Genomic DNA, 6,000 nt, shown 5'->3' on the forward strand with positions numbered 1-6,000 from the left:
ATCATACAAATTTTGCATTCTACTCCATAATGCAGTTGTATTTATTTTAATATAAAGTACTTTAAATTGCTTGCTATAGAATAAAATAAGCTTCCCATACATTCATGCCATGTTTATTCTATAACTTTATGTATTTCTAGGAACATAGCCATCTACCATACTAGTACTTTTAGAAAGTTTTTAATTGTGGCAAAGTAATAACATACTTTTTGCTCATGATATAAAGAATTTTATGACCAGGAAATAAAGATCTTGCAAGTTCAGTATGCTACTGAGCTCATTTCAGGTAAGGTACCAACCAGCTATCATGTTTTATGTATTGAATTTGGATAAGTGTAACACATGTAACACATTTCATATTAAATCAAAGAAAAAGATCTCCCTAGAATATAGTGCAGTAAAATCTATACTCACTTTAAGGAAATTATCACAATCTGTATTGCTGAGTAGAACAGGAATTCTAAACAATTGCTGAGACTTAAAAGTATGTATTGAAATTAAGAAGAAATTTTGTTCTATTGAAATCACCTCCGTGCTTCCATTTGAGCCATAGTCTAATTATTACAGTTCCTCAAATGCCTCATTCAGTCACATGGGTGTCTTGTAACTTGATCTCCTTCCTTTGTAGTAAAGTTCTACTCATGTTCAGGTATTAGTTGGAAATAACATTTCCCGACAAAGACCTTTCCTGGCTCTCTCTTTCTTTAACTACCCCAACACCCTGAACAACTCTGTAGTTTTCAGTTTTTCCTGCCAGATTGTAAACTCCATGGGGAAGGAACTATGTCTTTTGTTACTCCCTGTGTCTTCATTGTTTAGGACAGCACTTGTCACTTGGTAGGTGCTCAATAAATATTTTAAATGAATGAATTATCATTAAATATTGAAGTACAACTTCAATCATGGTGATACTAGCAATAAGAGTACTGTGTTATAACAACACATTGAAAATAAAAGTGAAAATTTAGAATTCTGTTTTGAACATCATCTTTTTCCTTTTGTTGAAATTCTTTAAGTTGAAATCTTAAAATGAAATGAAGGCTATGTGACAGAAAGCCAAACAGTGATTCTACACTCTACTGATGTTGATATGAAAAATGAGAACCTCTATATTGTCCATAGAAATTACAGGGAAATTTACAGAAATATATTCAAATAAAGGCCAATCCTTAAGAGCAAGTAATTATGTAGATTTGGCTGCGATTTAAACACTATGTTCATTTTTAGACACTTTACTCAAAATGAAACAACCTAGTCTCTGATTTCTTTTTTCTTGTTTAACATGTCTTTGGTATCCTGTTACAATGCACAATTTTAAGTAGAATTTTAGTTATGCATATAGCATTGTTTCTCTCTGGCCTACTGAAAGTTGTCCTTGTCATTCTTCCTTCTTATCCTAAAGAAAATGAAGCTTCAATGCTAGAATGCTCACTGTATCCATTCCGAAATATTTATTGAATGCCTACCATGTGCTAGAAAATTTTCAAGAAGCTTTTTGTTAAGAATTTATTGATGGCCCACTTCTCTTGCTATTTTATTTACACTGTGGCTCATATGTAATGCTGATGTAATTGCTTTGTAATGTGAATATGATGAGGTCGATGGTAAGCCTAACAACAGGTAGAAGACTAGGTCCCAGGACTAATTCCTAGCTGTTTGATGCAGTCTGTAGCATAAAGATTTGTTAAAGTCACTCTGGGCATCCTTCAAGAGGACACACTGGCCTTATTAAGTCTATATCATTTGATAATTTTTTCTAGATGTTGGAATCAATACAGAATATTATACTTATTGTATCAATTAGTTTCACTCTCTTATTAGTAACGGACATTATATGCAGAGAAGCTACATCCACATACGGTTTTCCCCACTTTTTATTGTGGTATAATTGACATACAAAAAATGGTACAAATTCAAAGTGCATAATTGGATAAGTTTGATGTAATCTGATATGTAGACACCTGTGAAACCAACTATCATTACGACCAGGATAGTGAATATATCCGTCACCTCCCAAAGTTTTCTGATGCTCCTTTTCAATCCCTACCTCACAGTCCTCCCCTTTCTGCCCCACCCAGGCAACCGCTCATCCTCCTTCTGCCATTATAGATTAGTTTACTTGTTTAAGGATTTTATAAAATGGAATTATACAATATGAACTCTTTTTGATCTTGCTTCTTTCACTCACCAATATTATTTTGAATTAATCCATGTTTTTCCATATATTAATAGTTCATTCCTTTCTATTGCTGAGTTGTATTACACTGCACAGATTTACCACAGTTTATCTATTCACCTGTTTATAGACATTTGGTTTGTGTCTAGCTTGAGGCTATTACAGATAAGTATCTTCTAGATGTTTTATAGTTTTAGCTTTTACATTTATGCCTATGACTCATTTTGAGTTAATTTTTGGGTGTCGTGGGAGATATGGATGAAAGGTTATTTTTTTTTCTTGCACATGGTTATCTAATTGTTCCCAGTGCTATGTGTTGAAAAGCCTATCTTTCCTCAACGTATTTGCCTTTGCACCTTTGTCAAAAATCAGCTGCCTATATACATTTGGGTCCATTTCTGTATTCTCTATTATGTTCTATTGACCAATTTGCTTATATTTATACTAATACCACACTACCTTGATTTCTGTAGCTTTACAATAAATCTTGAATACATATAGAGTTACCCTGTATTGGCTGCTAGGCTGCCATAATAAATACTGCATACTGTGAGGCTTAAGCTACAGAAATTTATTTCTCACAGTTCTGGAGGCTGGAAATCCAAGATCAAGGTGTCAGCAGGTTTAGTTTCTCTTGAGGCCTCTCTCCTTGGCTTGCAGATGGCTGCTCTTTTGCTACCTCTTCAAACAGCCTTTTCTCTGTGGGCACTTATCCCAGTGAATTTCCCTCTTCTTATCAGGATACCAGTCATCAGGCCTATTTGATTAGAGCCCCTTCCTTATGACCTCATTTAGCCTTAATTATTTCCTTAAAGGCTGAATTTCCTAAAACATTCACACTGGGGGTTAAGGCTTCAACATGAATTTTGAAGAGACACAATTTAGAATGCAGTCCATAACACCTTCCAACACTGTTTTTCTTTTCTTACTTTCCCCCTCTCCCTCTCTCTTTTTTGACAAAGTTGGTTTTGACTCTCAGCCCTTGGCATTTCCACACAAATCACTGACCACCTTACCAATTTCTACCAAAAAACTTGCTGGTATTTTGATCGGAATTATGTTGAATCTAGAAATCAATTTGGCGATCATTTACATTTTAAAAATATTGAGTCTTCCAACCCAATATTTGGTTTTAAGCAATCTGACAGTCTGTACCTTTTAATGGTGGTGTTTACACCATGGACACATAACATGATTAGGTTTAACCCCATCCTCCTGTTGTTTTCTATTTGTTCCATCTGACTTTGTTCCCTGGTCCTCTTTTTCTGCCTTATTTTGGAGTATGTTTTATTATTCCATTTCGTCTCCTTTGTCAGCTATTTTAATTGATTTTTTTTTTAATTTCTGTGGTTGTTTTATTATTTTGGTTGTTCCTTTTGATTTATGGTATAAAGCTTCAACTTTTCACAGTCTACTTTTAAGTGATAGTATACCAATGCATGTATAACATAAGAACCTTAAAATAGTATTCTATTTTCTTTCCTGGCATTGTTGTAATATATTTCACTTATATATGTTATAAACCCCACAATGTAATATTATTATTGTTTGAAAAGTCAATTGTCTTTTAAATAGTTTTAAATAACAGGAAATATATTTTACATTTACCCATACGAATACCATTTCCACTGCTTTTTGTGCTTTTATATAAATTCTTATTTCTAATCTGCCTGAAGAATTTTCTTAAATGTATCTTTTCTTACAAGTCTGCTGGTGAAGGATTTTTTTTAAGTTTTGTATGTGTCAAGTTGGCCTTTTGAATGGCATTTTAAATAGGTATGGAATTTTTACCTGATATAAACATTTTTTTCTTTTCCTATTTTTAGATATTGCTCCACTGTCTTCTTGTTTACATTGTTTTCTACAAGAAATCCACTTCATCTTTCTTTGTGCTTCTGTAATTCATGAGACTTTTTTATTAGCCAGTTTTGAAGATCATTTTTCTCTTTCTTTTTTTTTTTTTTGTGAGGAAGATCAGCCCTGAGCTAACATCCATGCCAATCCTCCTCTTTTTGCTGAGGAAGACTGGCCCTGGGCTAATATCCGTGCCCATCTTCCTCCACTTTATATGGGACACCGCCACATCATCGCCTGACAAACGGTGCCTTGGTGCACGCCCGGGGTCGGAGTCCGGGCTGCTAGTAGCAGAGAGCGCACACTTAACCACTACGCCATGGGGCCGGCCCCCTCATTTTTCTCTTTATCACAAATTTGGAGCAATTTGATTATGATGTGCCTACGTATAGTTTTCTTAATGTTTCTTGTGCATATTGAATTTATAAGTTTATAGTTTTCAGCAAATTTGGAAAATTTTCAGCCATTATTTCTGCAAATATTTTTTGTCATACCTTTCCCTCCTTCCTTATGAGGACACCAATTGTGTGCATATTACACATATGCTAGACCGTCTGAAGTCGTCCCACATCACTCTCATGCTTCTTTCATTTATTTTTTATTTTTTTTACTCTCTGTATTTCATTTTGGATAGTTTCCGTTGTTGTGCTAAGTGTGTGAATCTTTTCTTCTGCAATATCAAATCAGCTGTTCATTCAATCCAGGGGATTTTTCATCTCAGACAGCATAGTTTTCACCTCTAGAATTTCAGTTTGGATCTTTTTTACATCGTCCATGCCTTTACCTTTTAAATATATGGAATAAAGTTATAATAACTGTTTCATATTCTTTTCTGCTGTGCAACTGGCAATAGGCTGGCTATCTAAGGACCCAATGCTGGACCCTGAAGCAGATGCTTATCCCAGCCCCACCCTGGTGAACAAACAAGGAACTGGAGGGGGTCCCATCCATACAGGGACTAGACAGGACCCGCGCCTGCCCAAGCCCCTGGAAAAGGCCTCCGACCTCGGGCCCTGCTGTAGACCCAGAAAGATCCTCACAACTGACTTCAGCCCCGCACAACTGTGATTCAGGAGGTAAACCCATCAGCCCAGGGAACAGACAGGAGAAGGTCTTCACCTGCGGAAACCAGTCTGTAAAGACAGGAAGAGTTGTTTGTTTCTTCAAATGCAGAGGCACCGGTGTGACGCTATGCAGGTAATGAAGAATCAGGCAAATAGACACCACCAAAAGAAACTAACAAAGCTCCAGTAACCGGTCCCAAAGAAATGGAGATCTACATATTACCTGACAAAGAATTCAAAACAGTCATCTTAAAGAAACTCAATGAAATGCAAAAGAACACGTATAGACAAGGAAACAAAATCAGGAAACCAATGCATGAACAATTTTTTAAAAAAATTTTTGCTGATATAGACATATTAAATATATTTCATGTCATTGTGGTCACTTTTATTGCTGTTTAGACTTACTTTCAATCACATTAATGTTCACCGAATTCATTAACAAACTACTATTTTACATCCAGGGTTTTCAGTAGCACAGCAGGAAGGAAATGAGGTCTACGAGGTACTTGTGTGTGCAACCTGATGTGATTATTTACATAAATGTCAAGAACATCATTGCTTATTAGTCCTATTTTTTTAAATAATAAATTATTCCCAGGAAACCCACCCTTCCAGGTGTTCTTCATACCATGATTGCTCTGGGTTCACTTGAAACATACCTGACACATATTACACAAAAATTTGTAATTATGTGAGGTGATGGATGTGTTAACTAACCTTATTGCAGTAATTATTTCACAATATATAAATGTATCAAATCACCATTTGGTATGCCTTGAATTTACACAATGGTATATTTCAATTATATCTCAATAAAATTGGAAAAAGTGAACTTTTACAACTCAAAAATAAAAAGACAAATATGTAACCTACTTAATAAAATGGCAAAGAATTTGGATAAGT

General features: G+C 35.1%; 1 pseudogene; it reads right to left on the reverse strand.

The window, feature by feature from the left end:
* The window catches only part of LOC131393871 (meiosis-specific kinetochore protein-like), a 154,543-nt pseudogene extending 149,427 nt beyond the window's left edge, over positions 1 to 5,116 (reverse strand).
* Positions 5,117 to 6,000: the final 884 nt, after the last annotated feature.

This window comes from Diceros bicornis, chromosome 29, assembly GCF_020826845.1.
Source record: "Diceros bicornis minor isolate mBicDic1 chromosome 29, mDicBic1.mat.cur, whole genome shotgun sequence".
In the NCBI taxonomy this organism is placed as follows: Eukaryota; Metazoa; Chordata; class Mammalia; order Perissodactyla; family Rhinocerotidae; genus Diceros; species Diceros bicornis.